The 24,724-nt window shown below is 38.2% G+C and overlaps 1 protein-coding gene across 1 annotated transcript in view; it reads left to right on the top strand.

The window, feature by feature from the left end:
* Positions 1-18,111: 18,111 nt before the first annotated feature.
* Positions 18,112-24,724, top strand: part of MID1 (midline 1) — a 371,713-nt gene continuing 365,100 nt past the window's right edge. Inside the window, exon 1 of the mRNA XM_032285890.1 lies at positions 18,112-18,721. The gene's annotated coding sequence lies outside the window, so the exon portion shown is untranslated. The remainder of the gene's footprint in view (positions 18,722-24,724) is intronic.

Raw genomic sequence — 24,724 nt, 5'->3', positions numbered from 1 at the left:
AAGCTACCATGCTGGAGAGACTCACCTGATAAGGAATTAAGGGCAGTCTCCAACCAATAGCCAGTCAGGAACTTAGGCCCTTAGTCAAAAAGCCTTTAAAAAAGAGGGATAAAAAACTACAAATATGGTACAGTGTATACTGCTCAGGTGATGGGTACACTAAAATCTCACAAATCAACACTAAAGAACTTACTCATGTAACCGAATACCACCTGTACCCCAATAACTTATGGAAAAATTAAAAATTTTAAAAGAGAGAAAAAAATGCCCTTAAATAACTAAATTCTACCAACAACCTGAGTGAGCTTAGTAGCAGATCTTTCCCCAGCTAAACCTTCAGATGAGACTCTAGCCCCAACTGGCTGCTTAACTGTAGCCTTATAAGATCCTGAAGCAAAGGAATTAGCTAAGGTGTGCCTAGATTTCTGACCTACAGAAACTGTAATAATTATGTGTTTCAAGCTATTATATTTGTGGTAATTTGTATGCAGCAATGATAGCTATTACAAATGCTTGTTAAAAATCCAAATTCCTGGGTCCTAGCCACAGAGTCTGTTTAGCAGCACTGGAGAAGGACTTGTGGATCTGAATTGTTCACCATCTCTTCAGACGTTTCTTACATACCTGGTTTCTTACATCTAGACAGCCTTCCGAGAACATTACATAAATAAGCCATATTATTTTTAGTCCCAACAGAAGTGGTCTAAGTTATATTTTAGTGATTTTTCTCTCAGCCAATTATAAAACAGATCTATATTTGTTTTCTCTTGCTGCTATAACAAAGTATCACAAATTTAGTGGCTTAAAACAACATAAATTTATCATCTGATAATTCTGAAGGTCAGAATTCTGAAGATGGCTTCACTAGGCTAAAATCAAGGTTTCGGCAGGGCTGATTCTTTCTGGGGGTTCTAGGGGAGTATCTGTTTCCTTGCCTTTCTCAGCTTTTAGAGGCTGCCCACCTTGCCTGGCTCATGGTCCTCTTCCAGTAACCATATCACTCCAACTTCTGCTGCTATCATCATGTCTCCTTCTCTGACTCTGACCCTCCTACCAATTTCTTTCCCATACAAAGACTCTTATGATTACATTGGGCCCACAATGGTAATTTAAGATTATCTCTCCATCTCAAGATCCTTAACTTGATAATATCTGCAAAGTTCCTTTTGTCATGTGAGGAAACAGTCACAGGTCTGGTGATTAGGACATCTTTGGGGAGGAAAAAGGCATTCTTCTGCCTACCACAAGACGCATTGAATAAAATACCTATATTTTTATTTTATTTTTTTTTAGAGACAGGGTCTCACTATATTACCCAACTTGGGCTTGAAGTCCTGGGCTCAAGTGATCCTTCCACCTCAGCCTCCAGAGTAGCTAGGACTACAGATGTGTACCATTGTCCCTGGCTAAAATACCCATCTCTTGGTGCTAGTAAAATGGTTTTCTCTTTCTTTGTATCATGCAAACTATGTAATTAGTCTCGTTTTTCTTCCTGCCTTGGCTGCCTTGGCTCCTGGAGCTAATCATTGTGTTCAGTTCTAATGACTCTGCCGTACTTGCTTTCTAAGCAACTGCTTCTCTTGGTTGATTATGTTACTCTTTTATCTTTATTTTAATGGTTCTGTTTTGTTTGTGTCACTTATTATAAATAGATTTTGAAACCTAACTGGAATATACAAATCCTCACATTTAGGCTTAACCCCTAAGTCTCTGATTCCTAGTCTCTTACCTTCCAAGGCCACCTGTCAATGAAACTTTTTCTCCACTTGGTACCTGGGCTTCCTTTCTTCTATGTTTCACTCTACCTCTCCTCTGTCCTTCTCACAACCGTCCCTGGCCCTAAAAACCATTCACCAATCTAGTTGTCAGTTTCCCTCAAGGGACTGTAGGTGAGGAGTTCACCTTCCGCCCATTGGGTTGATTCTGCTAAGGTCCCTTATACTGTGATGGATGAACTGGTCTCTGAACCCTTAGTCAGCCTGCCCATGGAAGAAAGATCTTCTGAACTGATTTCAAATACCCTGGGCTCATTAAAGTACTTGAACAAATTGCCCTAGAAACTCCTGTAATAGCCACACAGTTCAGGGAGACAAATAATATTATCCATATGTTAAAAGAAAAAATACTGACTGAGTCAAATAACGCAGAAAGAGCTTTAGATTCTATTTCTCTGAGAAAAATGTCTTGGTTTCGGGGTTTTAGATGACTTAGATGGATGAATTCCAATCTCAGTTTTCCATTTCATCAGTACACCCCAATTATTGTTAGAAGTGGCTTGACAAAATAATTTTGTTAGCCTAATTAAAACATATATTTCAGATACCACATTTTGGAATAGTCAGAGAAGCAGAGAATTTAGTGCAAACTTAAGAAACATATGATTAAAGTGTCTGTCAACATTTTTCAAGTTAAGCATATATGTGCAGTTTAACAATTTTTGTAAAATAAATAACTGTATTGCCACTCTCTCCTTATACCCAAATACTATCTGTGCCTCAAAAACCACCTAACATGCCCTTCAACAAAGATTTGCATGAGCCCCTTATCTGTCATCTTTTTTCATCAAATTCTAAAAACATCTAAGTTGGATTCTTCTTATGTCTTTATCATTTGTATTATATATAGACAGTACACTTATACACCACATATACACACACATATATATATAATTAAATATACTTAAATATTAGTAGTACAAGCAGGTATATAAATGTAATACATTTGTAGCATTAGTTATCTGTATATAACTATCTTCTCATTTCCCCTCCAGGCTCTAAGATGGGTAAAGGCACAGTGAATTCTTGAATCATCCTTTGATCTTCCACAAGACTCAGTATCACTGATTAACTATAGTTCATTGGTGAAGGAATGAGTGAATAAATGAGAAAGTGAGCGAATGAGGCCATGGTGGTCACTTAAACCAGGGGTCAGACTCATAGAGGTCACCCAACACAAGATGGAATAGTCAAGTAAACCAAGTTTAGGGAGTTAGACAAAGCTCCATAAGGCAAGGTCAACAAAGGCAGCTCTGACAAACTGTTCAGTCCTGACTTTAGGCTGATGCTGGTCTCCATTCTTTCTGTCTCCTGAGAGTAGGTGGCTCGGGGGCCCTTAAACAATTGCCAGGTTTAAAAGGAAGTTCAATATTTTCAAGTATACCCAGCTCCTATTTGAAGAGAGATAGGGTAGAAGAATTACCTGACACACACTGCCACCTCCATTGCTATAATATTTTACTCTTGTTAGCAGGCTTTATATGTTCTTGAGTCAAGCATAGGAAGAAATAAATTGTGTTACTGAAGTTGAAGCAATTGACCATGGAACCCAGTCTCCTGGGGCATTAAAACAAAGGCCTAATAAAAGTTTGTTATAAGGCACTTGCTCTAACTGAATTCATTTCATCCTCAGAAAAAGTCCTAAGAAGTAAAAATTAATATATTTCCCTTTTTACAAGATGATGGAATCAAAGAGCCTTAACAAGTTTTAATGGCCTGTCCAAGGTCATTTGACAACTTCTGAGTCCAATCTCTATGTTCTACTCATGACACAATAGTTGTGGTATAGAGGGGTCTGACACATCATGAAAATATAAACCCACAGATTTTGATTTTAAGAAAGTGGCTCAGGTTGTGCTCATTATGGTCTTGCTTAAAATTAAAGTTTAGATTGAAATGATGCCAGTTATATGTTGTTAAAAAACCTTCCATGACTTACTTTAGATGATAATGATTGATGACCTACTGTGTGCAAGCCACTGGGATGAACATTTTATATATAGTCTTTTATTTCATCACCATAATTATCCTACAGATAGGCATGATTCCCTTCTTTTTACAAGTGAAGAAACTAAGGCTCAGAAGCATTGAGTGACTTGTTCTGAATCATAAAATGAGTGATGGAGAGAAAATTTAAAGACAGGTTGTCTGGTTCTGGAATCTACACTTTTACTAACTACTCTCAATGGTCTCTCCTTAATATTTGTGCTTTCATTGAATAAAATGGTTTCAAAACTTCCAGTGTGCCAAGCACTCTTTTAGGTGCTGAGGATATAACTATACAAATGTGAGTCATCTTTTGAATATGTTATTCTTCAACATTTTTGGACTTAGCTATTTCAATAAGTTCTATACTTGTAGGAAGTTTAAAACTTATAATCACATCATTAAGGGGCAAAAATACATTATTTCTCTATAACTAAACTAAATTGAAGTCACGGTTTCCACTTAGCATAAGAATTCTTTGTTAATTCAATGAGAAAGGTCACTTCTCGTTCAAAGTGTGGTTCATTCAGAGCTTAAATCCAGCCAACTTGGGAATTTCTCTTCTACTGACCTCTGCCATTATCCTAGGAAGGGTGATCTGAGTGTGGGGAGGCAGTGAGGGAAGGCTATTTCATTGGCAAAATGTGGGTAGAGGTGGGTGGACAACACACTTGATCTTCATCCCTGCTAATTTGTTTCCCACCCAGGCCCTGAAATTCAGCCTCATCCTTTCACTGGTCCCAGACTGAAATGTCCCACTCATAGCAGCCTCTGGCATGGGACCCTTTGTCTAGAGTAACACTACACACACCTCTTAGCAGATCCCCAGCTCTCAAGTTCCAACCACTCTATTGATACCACTTATGGCGATACATGAACATCTCCAATTGCCTTCTCATCAAGGAGCAGCCAAGAAAAACTTGGGGCCAGCCAGCTAAGACCTTTCCTTCATTTCTGCTCTTCTCTGGCTGCCCCCAAAAGGGGCAGGGAATCCTACAAAGCTATCTCTTCTCAGTCTTCCAGTTAGGAAATAGAACACAACTCCCCTTGCTTTCAGAAACCATATCTTGTTTGTCCATTTTTTAAAATTTCTATAGTCTAAATCAGCTGAGGCTCTGACTGTTGATATTTAAAGAAAAACTTTTTAAATTCAAAAAAATCTCATTTCTCCCTCAAAAAATCCTAGTTCTTATATATCAAATAAGCTTTCATTTTGAGATTATTAGGGTCTGCTATGGATTTACTAACTTAATTCATTAAAATAATTAAATATTGTCTGTTAATTTATGACATATTCAAAGCAGTTTCGGAAAGCAATGTGTACAGAAAAAGTTGGTTGCCACCAAGGATAATAGGTAGAGGCATATTCTCCCCTAGAGAATATGTACTTATTACTTATTATTCTAGTTTATTATTATATTATACATACTATCATAGGTAATGAATGTGACCAGCATCTAGTGGGTAGTAGTGAGAGCCCAGGGATGCTGCTCAGCATCCCACAGTACACAGGGCAGCCACCACCCCCTCACGCACACACACACACACACACACACAAAACAAAGAATTATCTAAAATGTCAGTAGTACTGAGGTTGGGAAACTTTGAGATAGTTAAATGATAGATATACATGGATAGATGATAGATGCATAGATGCAAAAATAAAGCCAGATACAGTCTAAGTGTCAAACACTGATAAGCAGAAAATAACCAAGGCATCCCTTATTAATAGCTTAGCTTAACCTAAAATCATTATATGTCTTCACAACTCAGAATTTCAGCCCTGTTTTCAGCCTATGTGCAAACCCAATTCTTTATCAGAAAAAATGAAGTTTGGCTTCTCCCAGGATTTATTGCCTTCTAACCAACCTGCTTTTTTTTTTTTTTTTTCCTGGAGTAAAACCACCAAAACATGCATTTCTAGGTGAGGTTAATTTTCTGGACAGAATACATAGTTCCTAGCACTGATAACAAATTCAGCAGGCTTAATCAGATTCAGATTTGGTATGCTGTTTTAGTGGAAAAGGAAAACAAATCTAAGAGGGCACTTTAGACCTTTGGCTCTTACTAAAGAGTTTATGTAATTTGCCGCACTAAAGTTTAAATCCAAGCTCATGAGAACTTCACATTTAAGATATGAAACTAATTCAAGAGGAAATATGCATCCCCCTGAGATATCTTCCAGATCTGTCTCCCCACTCTCCCAATTCCAACTCAACAACCATTATCAAAATCTCAATCAGTTTCTAAATAGAGATTTCTTTCATGTAATATAATATGTGGATTCTGTGATCAATATCAATAACATATTCTGAGACCTAGGTATAAGTATCTCATCCATGAAGTACATGTTTGGACTGACTTAGAACACACACTAATCAAATACCTTTAATTGGCTGTTAATACCTCACACTTAACCTTGTCTAGACTCTCCTGATATATAGTTAATAGTGTTTCAAATCCCCTTTTCAAAACACGATAGAAAATATGAGTACACACTGGTCTGCAGAAACGCCTAACATATGTTAATCAGAGTTAAATGTGGGGTTCAATGATCAGGAAATTTTCTGTGAAATACTGGGACTCCTTTGAAGACGGGACCCTCTGAAGATATCATATGTACAACTGTGAAAACTTAAACTAACCTTATGGATTTTAAAAATAATTTTAAAATTTGTTTCTCATTGTATCTATTCCAAGGTAGACCAAAAACTAGATGATTTCTAAAATGAAGTGTCCATTAGGAAGACGTCAAGACCAATTCTAAATGTATCCTTCTGGCATTAGGACACTAGATAGTATGGGTCTCTCAAATAACAACTCCATGGCACATGACAGCTTTCAGTGTCAAAAGCTTGGTGGTCAGTCTTTGCCAAGGCTCCTGAAAAACTTGCTAACCCAAAGCTATTCATTCACACATTTGCAAACTCTTCTGAATCACATAGAAAAAAAAAATCCTAACATTAAAAAATAGAAAAAGACAGAAAAGTTTCTATACTCTAGTGTATGTTTGCAACCTATGTCAAGTTTCTCAATTCTTTCAAAGAATCATCCTTTTCTCTGATTTCTATGCCGTAAGAGATAGCAGTCACATCACAAGGCCATTGTGCTCTAACACCTTCCTGGAACCCTCCAGTCTATTTCTGTATCTGTCTGTTTCTCTTTGCAGGTCCCTGCCTCTGTGTCTCTATCCTTGCTTTCAGTGGATCTTTTCTCCATCTTATTTTTCTTTCTCTTGCCACAGGTAAAACTAATGTGATATACTGTTTGGTTGTTCGTGTGTGTGTGTGTGTGTGTTTTAAGTAAACTTTTAAAATTTTAATAATTTTAGGTTAATGAAAAAGTTACAAAGAGAATACAGAGAGATTCTGTATACCTTCACTTGACTACCCTTCATTTACATTATGTGATACACTGGTCATGTTAAGATACCAACTTCAATACATTACATTAAAAACTCCATACTTTATTTGGATTTCTCCAGTTTTTCCACAAATGCCCTCTTTTCTTTTTTTTTTTTTTATTGCATTTTAGGTTTTGGGGTACATGTGAAGAACATGCAAGATTGTTGCATAGGTACACACATGGCAGTGTGATGTGCTGCCTTCCTCCCCTTCACCTATATCTGGCATTTCTCCCCATGCTATCTCTTCCCACCTCCCCACCCCCCATCCCTCCCCCATTTCCCCCCAGCAGACCCCAGTGTGTAGTGCTCCCCTCCCTGTGTCCATGTGTTCTCATTGTTCAACACCGCCTATGAGTGAGAACATGCGGTGTTAATGTGGTACATATACACCATGGAATATTATGCAGCCATCAAAAATGATGAGTTCATGTCCTTTGTAGGGACATGGATGAACCTCTTTTCTTTCTTTCTTCTTTTTTGTGAGACAGGGTATCACTTTGACTCCCAGGCTGAAGTGCAATAGCACAATCACAGCTCACTGCAGCATCTACCTCCTGGGCTCAAGCCATCCTCCCACCTCCGCCTCTCCAGTAGCCGGGACTACAGGCACATGCCACCACGCCCAGCTAATTTTTCTATTTTTTGTGGAGATGGAGTGCTGGGATTACAGACATGAGCCACCATGCCCAGCACACAAATGTCCATTTTATGTTCCAATATCCCATCAAAGGTACCACACTGCATTTAGTTATCATGTCTCTTTAGGCTCCCCTGAGATGTGACAGTTTCTTTGTCTTCTTTTCATTTTCAGGACTTTTACAGTTTTGAGGAGGACTGCTGGGGTATTTTGTAGAGTTTCCCTCCAATGTAGGTTAATCTGTTGTTTTCACATGATTAAACGGAGGGTATGGGTTTCAAAGGAAAAAAAAAAAAAAAAGCTGGTGGTGAAGAGCCCTTCTCATCATATCTAACAAGGCTATATGCTATCAGCATCACTTATCACTGGTGATGCGTTCTTGTTTTGTAGTATCACTAAATGCACATTGTTTTTAATTTTAAAATGAGGCCGGGAGCAGTGGTTCACACTGTAATCCTAGCACTTTGGGAAACCAAGGCCGGCAGATCACTTGAGTTCAGGAGTTCAAGACTAGCCTGGGCAACATGGTAAAATCCCATCTCTGCAAAAAGTACAAAATGAGTAGGGGGTGTTGACACACACCTGTATCCCCAGTTACTAGAGAGGCTGAGGTGGGAGGATCGCTTGAGTCTGGGAGGTCAAGGCTGCAGTAAGCTGTGATCGTACCACTGTACTCACTCCAGTGTGGGTAGCAGACCTTGTCTCAAAAAAAAAAAAAAAAAAGAGAAAGTGGAATGTTTTCTATGTTTCACTAACACATAAATTTGAAACTCTTCCAACCTTTAGGTAAGTTGTTTTTATCTACTCTAATATGTGAATGTGTCTCTGCCACAGAATTTGTCCAGTATTATTTGTTGAATTAGTGAGTGTCTCTATATCTGTCTCCATCCTCATCTATACCATGGATCAAGCAGAATCCATGAGTGGGAAACAGTAATTGTAGGCTGCCTAGATGGTAAACCATTTGAGAGTCCAACCACTGTTATCAATTTGAGCTTTAAAAAGTTCATTGAAAATAACTTTGGAAAACTGTGATATATTTTCATCTTTCTATAAGACCATTCTAAGTTTTCATTTGGTTTTGATATTCAACTCTGATGTTTTAAACACTGCTAATGAAGTGAGAACTAAGCATGTAAGAGTTAAGAAATACAGACCTTGGGAAATGGGGTGGTGCTTTGAATTATTTTTGGAAAATTGCTCATTATCATTGCTCTTTGAAGATTTTTTTGATCACGTGGTTATTTGCCATCTCATTAAATAAGAAACTCTCAATGACATCATCTTGAAATACTTGCCTAGCCAAATGGAAAGAGGCTGCCACTTAGGAGATTTGTTTTATTTTCTCTGTATCTTGATGAATGTTCATGCTTTAGCCGAAGCAGTGAGTTTTACATTGCTGACAGACACAATTCAAAGATGCAAAGTAAAGTGAACTGTTTAAAAATACAACTTACTTTATTTTGCAGAGTGTGCATTCACTCAAAGCTAACTGTAAAAGGACAAAATAATTGCTAGCCTATGCTGGTGGCACTGGTGGCTTTGAGAATGTTGTGCAGGTAAGTCAACCTTTCTTGTGCCACTCATACAGAAAATGTATTGGCCACTGTAGGGAGATGAGGGAAACAAGGCTGACCTGAGGGAATAAGAGTTTCTTTTATTTCCTATTTATTCTACATTAGTTGTTAATTATTTTAAACTATGCTGGCATTTTACTAGCAATTAAAGGCAAAAAAAATCCCTTTTTTGGGGATTATGCTTTTTTTGTGGAGAAAGGGGAAAAATCTGTAAAGCTAGTCTTTTGTGTTTAGAATTAACATTCTTCCCCTAAAGAGGTGCAAAATACCTTTTCTCCAAGGCTGACAATGGGTCTAAAATTCAGATAATAGGTCCGTGAGGGAAATATGAACAATTTCTGGCCTTTGCTCCTCTTTGGGATCAAAAGTTTTTAAGAAAACCGGTGCACAAAGAGCTTTTGCAGGAAATCAAACACCTGAAAATCACTGTAAAATAGAATTTGAAAAATAAACTCCTCAGGACAATTCAGATACTAAAGCAAATTTGGTGCTTGGGTACTTGCACACTGAATTGCAAAGGAAAGGTTTCTTAAGATAAGCATTTGTGTTTCGAGTTTCCCCCACTTGGCTCTTTATGATAACAGCTTTCGTAAATAGCATAGCAGTTGAAACATTTATTATTGGAACAGAAATGCAATTACATGCAGATGTTGTCCCGTGATTCATTGCTTTGTGCTACATACATTTTCAAGCTGGAGAAAGAACAAGCAGGTCATCAAGTAAATGCTGTAGGCTGAGCTCCACTTATTCTCCTGACTTGAGTTATCTAATCTCTTTTGTGAGTGTTGCCACAATCTAGGCCTCCGTGGCCCTTCTTGGCAGCCTATTTCATTGTGCAATTACTCCAACTACCGTCAAAAATTTCATTTCATCCAACATAAACGTTCTTTACTTAATCCAAACCTGGTTCTTTCTCCAACATTCCTGATCCGAGGCATATAAAATGACTGCCACATTTGTTTTATTTTTCAAGTTTGTCATTGTTTTCTACTTTTATCTAGGTGAAATTTTACTGTTTGTTTTGCTTTTGTTTGGCAATGAATGAACTCACTTAGTGCCAGATAGAGATAAGAGCTATGAAGGAGGTGAAATGGGTGAAGTGATGTGGAACTACTGCAGGTGGGATGGATGGCAAGGTCAACAATGTCAGCCATGGTTGTCATGGACCCCTCCTACCAGAGAAGGCATTTGCATAAACTCTGAGGGCTGAGAGGCACTAGCAGTGAAGGTGGCAGGTATATTTGTTTTCTATGGCTGCTGTAACAAATTGTCACAAACTTGGTGGCCTAAAACAGGCCTAATTTATTATCTTACTGTTTTTGAGGTCAGAAGTCCAACACAAGTCTAACTGGGCTAAAATCAGGCTGTTAGCAGGGCTGTGTTTTTTCTGGAGGCTCCAGGAAAGATTCTGATCTCTTTCGTTTACCAATTTCTGGAGGCTTTCCGCATTCCTTAGATCATGGCCCCTTCCTCTCTCTTCAAAGCCAGCAATGGCTGCTGGAGTCTTTCTCATATCACATCACTCTGAAACTGGTTCTTCTGCCCCCTCTTCCATATTATAACAACCTTGTGATGACACTGGGTCCCCACAGATAATCCAGGACAATCTTCATATCACGATGTCAGTTTATTAGCAATCTTAATTCATCTACAAGCTTAATTTCCCATTGCCATGTAACATTACATATTCACGGGGTCCAGGGATTAGAATATGGACACATTAGGGAGGTAATTATTCTACCTACCACACCAGGGAGAGCATTTCAAGCTGTGGGAAGAGCATGTGCAGAAGTCCTGAAATCTGAAAAAAAATGGGTATGTTGGAGAAAGAGAAGGAAGGCTGGTGTGGCTGGACACAGTGCTATGAGATTAGTTTGGAGGAGCTGGCAGTGGTCAGATTATGGGGAGCTCTCTGGGCAATAGTAAGAAAGCTAGATTACATTCCAATTGTAGGAGGATACCAACAAGGTGGGTTTTTTGTTTTTGTTTTTGTTTTTTGAGACAAAATCTCGCTCTGTCGCCAGGCTGGAGTGCAGTGGCATGATCTCACTCACTGCAACATCTACCTCCTGGGTTCAAGCCATTCTCCTGCCTCAGCCTCCCAAGTAGCTGGGACTACAGGTGTGCACCACCATGCCCAGCTAATTTTTATATGTTTAGTAGAGATGGGGTTACACCCACCTCGGCCTCCCAAAGTGCTGGGATTACAGGCGTGAGCCACCACACCCAGCCTACCACTCAAGGTTTTAAGCAAAGAAGTAGCATGATCTAATAAATAGTTTTTTATTTAGTTATTTTTAACAGATTTTTGGGGAACAGGTGGTGTTTGGTTACATGAATAAGGTCTTTACTGGTGATTTCTGAGATTTTGGTGCACCCATCACCCAAGAAGTGTACACTGTACTCAATGTGTAGTCTTGTATCCCTCACTTTTCTCCCACCCTTTCCCCTGAGTCCCCAGAGTACATTGTATCATTCATATGCCTTTGTGTCCTCATAGCTTAGCTCCCACTTATGAATGAGAACATACAATGTCTGGTTTTCCGTTCCTGAATTACTTCACTTAGAATAATAGTCTCCAACTCCATCCAGGTTGCTGTGAATGCCATTATTTCTTTCCTTTTTATGGCTGACTAGTATTCCATAATGTGTGTGTGTGTGTGTGTGTGTGTGTATGTGTGTGTGTGTGTGTCTGTGTCTGTGTGTCTGTGTATCACATGATAAATAGTCTTTAAAGGTGACTTTGACAGCTCTATGAAGAATATACTATAGAAGGGCAAAAGAAGAAGTAGGGAAGACAATTAAAAAGATATTGTAACAGTAGTTCAGAAGTTCTCACTCAGACTCAATTTTGACCACCAGGGTACATTGGGCAATATCTGAAGATAATTTTTGGTTGCCTTGACTTTGGGTAGGGGTGCAGTTGGATTGGCATCTAGTGGGTAGAGACCAGGGGTGCTGCTAAACATCCTACAGTGCACAGGACAGCAACCCTCACAACAAGAATGATCCATTCCAATACTGTTGAGATTAAGAAACTGGTCTAGGCAGGAACCTACATTGGACTAGGATGGGGTGGAGATGATAGTAAGAAGTGGTCAAAATCAAGATTCAGGATCATTTGGACCAACTCATCCATAACTTTGCTTCAGCTTTCTGATCTTTATCTAAGGAGGGAGATGCTATGGGATTGGCTGCAAACCGGATTGGATTGGAGAATGTGAGGCTATGGGAACACCTGGGGAAGGGAAGGAGAAATGGCATATAGAGTGTTGGACTTTCCTTGAGGCAGTGCAAAAGACACACCACAGGACTTCCATGTATGGGCTATGATATTGTGTGTGTTTGTTATGCCATTCATCCTCACTTTTCTAACAAATGCCTCCAGGCATTGCATTCATATGTATGCTTCTTTGTCCCAGCTCCTATGTACTTTGGGTTTATCATGATCTAGGACTGAGAATGCCAGGAATCTGGATCCTATTTTCTTCTCCATCACAACTAGCTTGGTGACATTAGAGAATTAACCTAACCTTTCCTCGTTTCCATTTTTACCTATGTCTAATGAGGGCAACATCTGCTTTATTGACCTTGGCTAGTATTTTGACTTTTCTTACATTTAATTTGATTATTGTAATTATTCTCTAGGTTCTATTATATGTTTTCATCACTAATATCTTTCCTGAAAAGACAAGATAGTTGATAAATATTTGACAAATTGAAATGGTAAATTATATTTTGGATTTATTTCCATGACATTTTCAAGCATTACATATTTCAATTCTTTTGGAATATTTAATAAGGAGACTGGTGTACTAACATTTTTTGTTAATTTAATTTAGCTTAATTCACTAGCGCCTGTGTGGAAACAATATTAAAAGAATTTGAGCAATAGGAAAATGGCCAAAATAAGGCCTCTCCTGCCTTCTAGGCAGTTGCAATCAGTTTGAGTCCCTTACCATTCTGAGGCACTTCTTATAATGTAGAGAGCAGGAATCTGCAAAGTATGACCTAGTCAGCTGTCCAGTTTGATAGTTTCTTTGGAATATAGCCATGCCCCTTCATGTATGCATTCTTTATGGGTGCTTTGGATCACAACACTGGAGTTGCATAGTTGCAACAAAGACATAATGGCTGGCAAAGTTGAAAATACTTATCCTCTGGTCCTTTGCAGAAAAAAGTTTGCTGACCTCTGATCTAAGGCACTTAGTCTTTAGGAAAATTCTTCCTTCACTTCTGAATGTGCTCTGATCTCTTATTTCTTAAAATGTGGATCTCCAATGAAGCAGTACTCTGAGAAGCACCTATTTTCCAGTGCAACCAAGATTTAAGACCACCATATTTTTAAATATGTCCCAAGAGCCTTTGTAAGTAAAAGTGCTAAGCTGCCAGCATATATTCAACTTACAGGCTGGTGTTAACTCAGTATAGTTTTTTTCTTCTAACATATATTTTCTATACCTTTAATTCCAATCCTCTATCTCTGTTGAACATAAGCTCCTTTCTTTATGTCATTTTTATCCTACTCTTCAAGGTCATTTTGAATTATAATAGAATCCTCTGAGGTGTTAGTTATCCAATTTGGCACCGTCTGCAAATTAAATCAACTTGTCTTTTATTTCATCACCCAAGTCACTGATAGAAATGGTCAATTAAGCAGGCAGACTCAATACCCCTTACGGCATAATGACTGGCATTTTAAGTTTGGAAATGACTGATTAGATCCAATTTCCCTAAGAGCAGAGGCCTAAAGGTGTGTTCAAAGATTATCAGTGATTCTGGTGGAATCTTAAGGGAAATAGTGATATTTAGAAAGGATGTCCTGGACAGCCCACTTTGGGCTAGACTTTGCAGACCCTTGCTCTCTCTTGACATTGTAACTGTCATTGATTAAGGCCCTTTTATAGTGCTTTCCACATAGGTGCTAGTGAATAATTTGGTGAAATAAAATTAACTTAGCTGAAGTGTTACTCTTCTTCAACTGGCTAATTTGCCATATCTGTTGTGTAATCATTTGTTATGTATCCTGATTCTCCTCTGTTTCTTTGAAATTAAGCAGTCTGAGGACTTGCTTTGGCCCACATGAGGCTAGTGGACATTTAAGGGACACTTACAGGGTAAAGTTTTGAAAATCCAGCACATGATTCATCAAGTCCATGTTTCCTGTCTCAGCAACAGGAGGTACATGTTAAAATGAACCTTCAGGAGCCTGGGTTCCTAAGTAGCTATGGATAGGTGCGCCCTCCCTGTTGGCATATGTAAACATGCTGCATGAGCAACAGATTCACTTTTGTGGTTTTAAACCACTGAGATTTGGAGCTTGCTTGTTACCAGAGCGTATCCTTATTTATTCTGACTGATACAGCTACTGAACACTGGAACATTTTTTCTAGAAAGCTTTATTAAAGCCAGGGATCATTCTTTATCTCTGTGTATCATTTTCTATGTCTATCCTTCACAGACCCTCATTTATAGTATGTACCAATTAAATGTTTCTTGCACAGAAGTGAATTAATAATAGATTGGGTATCTGATAACTGATTACAATATTTAGGAAATTTTTCTTATGCTTTTCCATCACTTCTTTATGTGCAGAATGAATAATAAAAATCACTCCATTGTCCATCCAGCTTCCTGAGCATCTTCAAGATGCTTCAAGTTGCATATACTGGTCCTTCTCAATTGTTAGATAAAAGGACATTGTCATGATATGGCTTATGCATCAAGTTTTACTTTTCCCTAGTATTTATCTTATTTGACTCAGCCCAGGTCTACCCAGTCTAATCATAGTAAGGTCCACCTCAGGTTAGTAAGCATAACTTGCACTAACTACAGTGAAAGCTGTTGCTTGGACAATATTCATTTATTAATATTTCTATATTTATATGTAACTTCAATTAGACATTCTTGTGTTGTAAGAAATTTAAGGATTAGACATTCTTGTGTTGTCAGAAATTTAAGGAAACAATAGATTTTCACATACCATAATATAGATATACACAGTCTTTTCTGTAAGACTGTAAGTTCCATGAGGGTGGGCAATGTGCCAGGCTTGTTTATGGCTTTACTCCTAGGATGTAGCAGAATGCCTGGACCATAAGAAGCATCAACAGATAGATGAGGAATGATTGCAAAGAAATCTCCGTAGGTACTTTCAGTAATCTAAGATGTTGAGCCATTTTCACTTCTACTTTGGAGGTGAAGCTCAGAAACATTACGTAATATATCCAAGGTCACACATCCAAGAGCCGGAACCAGAATTGAAACATCTTTGGACTCTAAGGCATCTTCTTTTTCTTGGTTACTGTGGTATATTCAGGATGCATAGAAGTTGTGAGCTTTCTGGAGTCTGATGGAACAAGCTTTAAATTGTAGCTTATCTACTCATTAGTTATATATCATTGAGAATCTCTAAACTCTGTCCCTTGATGTTTTCTTTAAACCACAATGATATTTTCTTCCCTTCAAATAGATCTTATATTTTATTTAGTTTCCCATAAGTGCTATTTTTTGGCATGGTGTAATTATTTAGCTTTAAGTATTCTCTCCTTGGGGTCCTCTATGGTTAGGTTGAATTCACGCTGCTTCAGTGACCCCACCTTTCCCAAACCATTTCTTGAGGCCTCTAAAATTGATTTAGTGGAGGGTTGTATTTCCTTTTTGAAATATGCTACTTTGAAATCCAAATTTCATTTTGACCTTCCAATTCAACAATTATGGCCTATGATATTTTATGTTTAAAGCCTAAAGGATTGTTTGCTTAAAATTGTAACAACAGGCCGGGTGCGGTGGCTCATACCTGTAATCTCAGCACTTTGGGAGGCCCAGGCGAGTGGATCTCCTGAGGTCAGGAGTTCGAGACCAGCCTGCCCAATATGGTAAAACCCCGTCTCTACTTAAAATACAAAAATTAGGCGGTCATGGTGGCAGGTGCCTATAATCCCATCTACCTGGGAGGCTGAGTTAGGAGAACTGCTTGACCCTGGGAGGCGGAGGTTGCAGTGAGCCAAGATCACACCACTGTACTCCAGCTTGAGTGACAGAGTAAGACTCTGTCTCAAAAAAAAAAAAAGAATTGTAAGAACAAATTTGGAGGCCAGCTTAAGGCATTTAGGGGCTTAGCCTGCCCTGGAAAAAAATGCATTCTTTGTCTTGCAACAACATGTTAATAAAGTCTAAAGTTTCTACATAAACAGAACTTGCTTCAGTGGGAATTACGAGGACACAAAGGGTGCAGATCATAAGTGGCCAATATTAGTGAAAGCCGTTTACCTAGCATGGTACAGAATTTCATTTAAGATTAATGAAAACAAATAACCCAATAAGTAGAAAACACTGATATTCCTTCCAGTGGAGGAATCAGGATGAGTCTTAACTTGACATAATAGAGATGTAAATGCCATGAACAGAAAAATGTGTGCAATATTTGCCAAGTTATATTTTCATAATATTTTATAACCCAAATTTATATTCAATAAAAATACACTCTCTATCCCATTTTATGATCTTTCTGGAGACATTTAAAGGGAGTCATGTTAGCAGTAAGTTATGACTTTATAAAAAGTATTTTAATAAGTTTATATATTACATTTAAATTCTCTGGACATAGAATTATTAAAAATTGTATTTTAACATGGAAAATTGCCATTTTAATGTTCCTCTGTCTCTTCAAGTTGATTCTATTTTGGGAAATGCTATTGGAATTAAATTCTATATCTGGGGTTTGGGATTTGCCAAAACTGGTCACGAGATTTTGGACCAATCACTTTGTCTCTGCAAGCCAAATTTATTATTGTGAAGAGGAAATAGTATACATTTCACAGTGTTCCTGCAGAGATAAGAAGAGAAATTGTATGCAGAAGTCTTTGGCCAGTGGAAAATGCCATTCAAAACAGTTACCCTTCCTGGCAGTGCAATTTTTGTTCCTTACTAATCTCGACAAAAACTGTTTGACATTGGTTTGTGTTGGTGCTCGCTTAGGTGGCATCTGAAGATTCATTATCCCACCTTTCCCAAGCAGAGACCTAAAACAGCATTGAGCTATTTTTAATAAGGTTGTCACTACTCAAGGAGCAGTCAACCCATGGACAAAATTTAAAAGAAGTGTTTCGTTTAGAGATAGGTCCTTTTTAGCAGACAATCTTCATCTCTAGTACACAGGAAAGTCTCAACTCTCTATATTGTCTTCGGTGAAATTGGCTAGAAGTTTTTAAATTATTACTTTACTAGGTGGTAGATAAAATGTAAGGGTAAGAGCTAGTTATTAGACAATCAATATAAGATACCTATTTATATTCAAAAACTATGTTTTGAACCTAGAGGTAGGCCTTCCATAAAGTTCTTTTAAGGATATATTTTCTTATCTTCTTAAATCCAGGAAGTTGTTTAAAAATGTTTACATACAAGTATGCAAATTCACAAGTCTTAGATTTCTTTCCTGAAACCATCAAATAACACGTCAGCATGTGGGCTCAGGAGGGTTGTTACTGGAATAGATGTCATTATCTGTCATTTTGCCCATCAAAAAATACAGTAGCAATTACTGCATTGTAAAAGGAGAAAACCCAAAATGATTGTACTGCATTTTCTACCAAAGGCCTGTGAAAGTTGAATAGCTGTTCGTTACTATGGGCAAATAAGGCATTTGAGCCTTATTTGATGGAGGTTTATTAAACTCTTTCTGTCACATGTTCTGTCACTATTTCTCTTTCTGTCACATGTTCTATTCACTTCTTTGAAAATAATCTCAAGTTCAATTACCCTGGTTTTAAAAACATGAAAGACAACTTATAAAATGCTGTGCTTTTTCCCCCTACAATGCCTTCAGATAATGTAAGGCTGTTCACAGCCCATGATATAAAATACTAGCTGTTGACTCACAGTTACACTACAAGGGCCAATTTTAGAGACTGCCAGGATAAAGATGATTTTAATTAAATCACACAAATCCCTTTGTACTGCAACCAAACCCCTACGCAGGCTGACTGACTCTGAGCCATTCTGGCGTGTATAGAGTTAACCAGGTTACCAGGATTCCTAGTTAACTTCTTTCACCAGGAATGCAATTCGTGTTTACCTATATAAGGAAACCTGTTAGGCTGACCTGAGTTTGGCGGATTTTTGCGCTGACTTAGAGGCGTGTAAGCACACACCCTGGAGAGGGGGAGTGATTCCGAGCTGGACAGAGCAAGCTTCCTGAACGCCCCAGCCATTCAGCTGATCCGAGGCAAAGAGCCGCCACTTGCCCCAGACCAGCTTGCTCCGAGGACCTACAGGTTTGCCTCTTCCAGATCACAATTGAGGAACAAAAACCCCCGTCCTGGGAAAAATGGGGAAGCCGGTGAGTCTTACCACTCTCTCTTGCTTGCTTCTGCTAAGTGGCACGCCTGTCTGCTCTCACCCAGGAAGCAAAGTAAGAGGCGTTCCTCAGCCTCTAACCCCACAGCTCCTTCCTGAACAAATACAATGCTTTGCGAATACCTCCAGACAACTTTTCTGCCTGTTTTGCGCACCAAGGATCCACAGAGCCAATGATTTTAGCACCTTAAGACATGCCAGAGAGTGTTTTTCCTAGGCAAGAGTTTCTATACTATTGTGATGAGCAAACTTTCTCATCTTTGTTGTACTCTAAAACAGTGGAAATTAGCCTTGGGGTGCTTTGTGAGGAAGGCTGAGTCCCCAAGGAAGTGATAGTAAATCTAAATGGGGTTCGTAAAACCACAGGCAGTGTGATGGTCTGCGAAAGTATAATTTGTCACTAAAAAGGCAGTCTGAAGGTATCATTTTTCATTCACACAGCAGCAAAATCCTTGCATCCTGCATATGTAATAAAGGACACCTTCTGAGACACTGAGGAAAAAAAGAAGCCGAGCTGGCCTCTTTGTTCTAGACAATGTAAAGAAGCTCGCCCTTGCATTTTGACAAGGAGTGTATGTCTATTTATATATATGGCGAGAATGATGAATAAAGGCTTTATGTCAAAGGCATTGTGGTCAATTGAGTTAAAATCTGGCTATATTCTATATACCGAAACCTCAATCTGAATGCAATTAAACATGGAAATGTGAAATTGTTTAACAGACTTGCAGGGAAATTTTAGTTATACTTGGTATCAGCCAACTATAAGAGACAACTGGGAAACGAAAAAAAAAAAAAACTGTTTCAACTGAGTTCTTGGGCATAGGGAAAACTTTTGCAAAGAAAGTCAATTTTTTTATAGCCGTCAAAAGGGATTTGGAATCAGGTAAAAAAATTTATTTTTGTTTTTTCATGGTGATGTGGTTTTCTGAATTGAATTAGCTTGGATGATTGTGTTGAATGATTTGACTGCTCGTCTTTCAAAGAAATCCTGTTGTTTTCTGTCATATTCAGACTTAATCCTGAGTATAGGGAGCAGGTTTGTGCTGCTGACTGCAACAAGTGGCACAAAGACTCAATTTCAGATTTCTGATATTATGAAATTAATTGCTTAAATTGAAGAAAAGTAAACAGTGCAAACAAGCAGATTTGAGAAAATGACCACTTTTTTAAAAAATGTAAGTCATAGTCCATTCCCTAGTGAGACTATTGATTTCATACAGGCATTGGCAACTGCCTAGTCATAAAGACAAAGCTATGGACAATTTTCTCTAGGATTTTGACTTTAGAAAGCATAACTTTCACAGGGACACAGTTTAAATGGAACTTGTTCACCTTCATGAGAATGAAATGTAGAAAAGCAGCATGTATAATACAATAGACATTTTAGTAAATAAAATTCTTAATAGCAAAGCAGCAGAACAGAAGGGACAATGCAGTTGTTTTAAAGCTTGTTATCTCGTCGCTGTTGCTCAGAAAAATAGGAGTCTTGACATTCTGTTGCTGTCAATGGGAGTCAGCAACCCAGGAGACACAAAACACTATTTTAAAATATACAGTTAATAACAGATGGTTTAATACCAGGTTGTCTCACCCTGCCGATGAGATGGCCCCAAGCCAAATCACCCAGCACGTCTGCCGTTTTTCCTGTGAGTTGATATATACATAGTTATTATACACTAATTACACTAACAGCCAAGGGAATATATAACCAGAAAGACAGATAAGTCTCCTGGGGCAGGGAGGGCAGGGGGATGGTGTATGCCTAGGGTTTTGGGATCTCATGTTTAGAATTCTCCTTGCCAGTGGCATATGAATTACTGCAAATGACTGAGAGTCTCAGGGCTAGAATGTACTCATCCCTGGCTTCTCAGCAGCCTGTTTAGGGGTAATAATATTGTTTATGGTATTTAACACTTTAGTGTTAACAAAGTTCCAGGAGGATTCCTTCTTAAAGATTTAAGTTTTTTCAGTGTCTGAACTAATCCTCCAATTAAAGACAGACAGAACCTATATTGTTGCATTTACCGTTTCAAGTCACATTACTGTGTGCTTGCATAGAGGGTTTAACCATTCCGCAGCCTCCTTAGACCTGCAAGGTGTTAGTAGGTGCCCTGGTTAAAAAAGGTTGGAAAACACTGGAGAAGAAAACAAACAATGGGAAATAGGTCTTCTCAGAGCCTTAATATGTTCATTTATTAATACATGTTTTGACTCCCTGAGAGAGATATAGTGTGTACCACATGAAGTATAATTTGCTGCAGACTTACTTGGCGGATTGTTGCTAGGCTGATCATTCTGAGAAACATTCTTTAAAACAAATCTTCCCAATGGATAGGCCACAGAGCACTGGTAAATGATGAGTGGGTTGCTGACATACCCAGTTGTTGGACCCTCTTGGCACATGGGCCATCAGGCCATGGGTGGCCTGAGCTGATCCCTGGCGGGTTATCTCTGGATCACATAGCTTCCTCATTTTACCTCCATATATGGTGCAGATAGGATCAATTTCTCTGTCATGATGTGTTAAAGTTAGGAAAGTGCCTTTGACAATCTAGGCCCAGAATATCAATCAAAGCAGTCAAAATACCCCAACACTCTCTTAACTTGGGCCTTGGGGGCTCAATGAAAGAAAAATATCCTAATGTTTATCATCTTTCATGCAATCATGAGAGTGTTAAGGCCCTCTGCATGTTATCCAGTTTGTCCTCTTTATTTCATAAAGAATTTAATGATGTGTTCTGTAGTGCATGTATGTGTATGTGCATGTGCATGTGCTATTTTATTCTTAGAGATTTCCTGAACAACTGATGGTAACGTGCTTCATGGAATCCTTTCTAACATTTAGTTATTGCTTATACTTCCCTTTCTCAAACTGCTATCAGGGTTTGTTTGGCTGGAATTCTCCCCCCACTAATATAGCTTAGTCCAGGGGCAATGTGTGAAAGAACCTGGCTTTAAAAGGTTATTTATTAAATGGAAATCCTTTTCTTGGACACTGTACCAAATTTGTACACAGCATTTCTGTCACTGGTGAACTTTCTCTGACTTCCTATGCCCACCATTTGACATCAATTATCTTTCAAAAACATTTTTTGCGTTATTAATTCCTGTTACATTCATTCAGCAAATATTTATTGAGTGCCTTTTGAAGTCCCATGCTAAGTACTCTGGAGGAAGCGGGTATATAAGACACAGATGAATTTAAACCAAGTCTTCATGCAATGGATAGCATTTCTGCAAAGAAAAATCTCATTACCTGAATGGTGCAGGATGTGAAACATGATTTGCTGCAAACTTACTTGGTAACTCACTCTTTTGCTAATCGTTCTCTAAATCAGAGCTTTCCAACTGGTGGGCACAAAACACTGCTGGGCAGTGAACAAGTAACTGATATGTCAAGATATTCATGCTTTCACTCACCAGATGATTTCCATGTCGGATAATGCCAGGTAGATGCCAATAAACTTGGTATGCTTACAGAGGAAAGACACCATTTGATTCTCCCTGCAGAGTAGCTGTAAATAACTGAGAGCTGGATGATGCCACTTTATATTTTGTTTATGTAATTTTCAAAATGACTCTCTTTGGGGTTGTCAAGTATTCTTGGGGTGCCACTTGGAGAAGAGCTATTACCAGAGTACTACGTAACTTGAGAGCTGTTATAATGGCTTGTAACCACTGGAAATTATTAACATACAAGTTTCAGTAACAATTCTTATAAAGCAGACAAGAGCAGCTGCCGTTACTTCTAAGGTCATACATATAAGGCTTAAAATTGGGGACTATGAGTTAATAATGGGTTTGCACCAGTAGGATTTTCCAAGTACCTAGGGCATTAGTAAAACCAATTTAAAATATATATTTATACTTGAGGAAAGCTTAGCTGGTGAACTGATAGTCAGGACTATGACTTCTAGTTAAATGTAAAAGTACATTTCCATTTTTAAATTAATTGCTTGCAATCACATACAAGGGAATCTTCTGTGAACGAACCTTTCAAAGACACTGAGTTACTATAAATATTAATGCCAAGGTTAATTTAATGTTATTTTTATTTTAAAAGAAAATAAAAATGGATTTCTGTGCTTTGGGGAATATAGCATAGAACATAATAGCTGAAGCTGCATAAAGAATGGTTCTAACTTTGTGTGAGTTGAGTATACTCACACTCTCTTGTGAGTTGCTCTTCACTTGTCTAAACTTGAGACAAAAATGAAATTAAGCAGAGCCTCCTCAAATTGACAGTTTGAGTTTTAACACGTGACAGTATTGGAATTTTGGTCAAAGAGCTTGAGCCAGAAAAGGCTGAATTATTTATAGCTATTGTTCTGTAACAGAGGCCTTGATTATTTAAACCAAAATTATTTCTTCCCCTGAGTATCTAATTGTACAGTTATTTATATCTGTGCTGACACACTCATCATGTATTGCCTTGGGGGAACAAAACAGTATATAAACTACCAGAGAACAGATAACAAGTTTACTTGAACTGATATCCTTGGCTCAAAGTTAAGAAACAAAAGAATGGTAGTGTTTCCCAAGTTTCTTCCAGAGCAATGAATGCTGGGTTTGGCCAAGTCATTTTAAACTTCTCAGGGATTCAATTTCCTCATCTATCGATGGAGCTATAAATACACACTTCATTGAACTGTTATGAGTATTGAAAATGGTCATGTCTGTGAACGCACCTGGCACAATGCTGGGCATGAGGCCAATCAGTAAATATTGACTGGATCTGAAATGGGTGGAGATAAGTTAGGCATCATTAAGTAAACAATTCAGGGGTTGAAGAAATAGAAGCAGATGCACACTGGTGGCCCTTATGTAATTTTGCCCACTCAATGATTTAAAATTTGTGTTTCAGTGAAGCATGATATACCTTCTAATGTCTTATACCATGTACTCTCTGCTTATTGGTGTTACCTGCTTGTCTCTTGTTCTAAAGACTTCTTTCTTCTGTAGCAATCTGCATTATCTCAATGTAGGTTTCCCCCCTTTAAAGTATTTTCTCAAAAGCCCATGTTTTATAAAGCAAAAAATACTCACTTCATACTTATTAATTTATCAGCTTGAAATCTTTTTCACTAGTAATGGTGGGAGGAGCTGGGCTAGCAAATTCATTGATAAAAGCCACTTGTCCCCCTAGATTACCCTCAGACCCCAGTCTCTTTCTCTAATTCCTCATCCATGAACACCCCACCCCAGCAGAATGTAACATTTAATCTGATGTGGTGCCCAAGATGTGGAGAGGTTGTATCCCATGGGCTGACATGTCTTGGCAAGAGTTCACTCTTTGCTAAGGCAAGTGGAGACCATATGGTGTTTGTGTAATGAGGAAGCAGGGCAGCTTTATCAAAGTGTAGATAAATTAGCTCTCTATTTCTGACTTATTTTTGTTGAATCTCATACACCATCAATTATAAGATACAAAGCTAATAAAGAAAAAAAATTTCCAATGAATCTATAACACAGTGTTTACTTAGCACTTAAATATTTTATGCTAAATTTATTGAAATAACTCTCTAAAAGAGAGTTATTAGCTGACTATTATTTAGATTGGTTATTTAAAAATCATATCTCTCCTGTGCATAAGTAAATGGAAGATATGGTTGAGATAAACTTTTTAAGAAGCTTTAACTTTTCAATTGAGTCATTGTATATGTGCTTTTCTGCTCCATGCCAACATACTTTGTACCAAAATGCAGCATTTTTAAATAAAGAGCTTCTCTCTCTGCATTTCTACTAGAAGGTGACAATCAAGACTATATTGTTTCCTCAGATGGATCTACAAGGGAATGCAGTTGTCCATTCATAACTCAAGGAATGTCCATCAAGTTACTACAAGTGAGCTAATTCTTTAACGCTTTAAACATATGTCTGCAAATGCATTAAGAACCAATATGCTTGGTGGGTTCCATAGATCTCCTGGGTATCTGTCCGGACAACTTTCTGGCAGTTGCTCCTGAGCCTTGAGAGGATCTCC

This window comes from Sapajus apella, unplaced genomic scaffold (assembly GCF_009761245.1).
Source record: "Sapajus apella isolate SASKATOON/1434 unplaced genomic scaffold, GSC_monkey_1.0 scaffold17, whole genome shotgun sequence".
Lineage (NCBI taxonomy): Eukaryota > Metazoa > Chordata > Mammalia > Primates > Cebidae > Sapajus > Sapajus apella.
The sequence above is the reverse complement of the archived record's forward strand: the minus strand, read 5'-3'. Positions and strand labels throughout refer to the sequence as shown.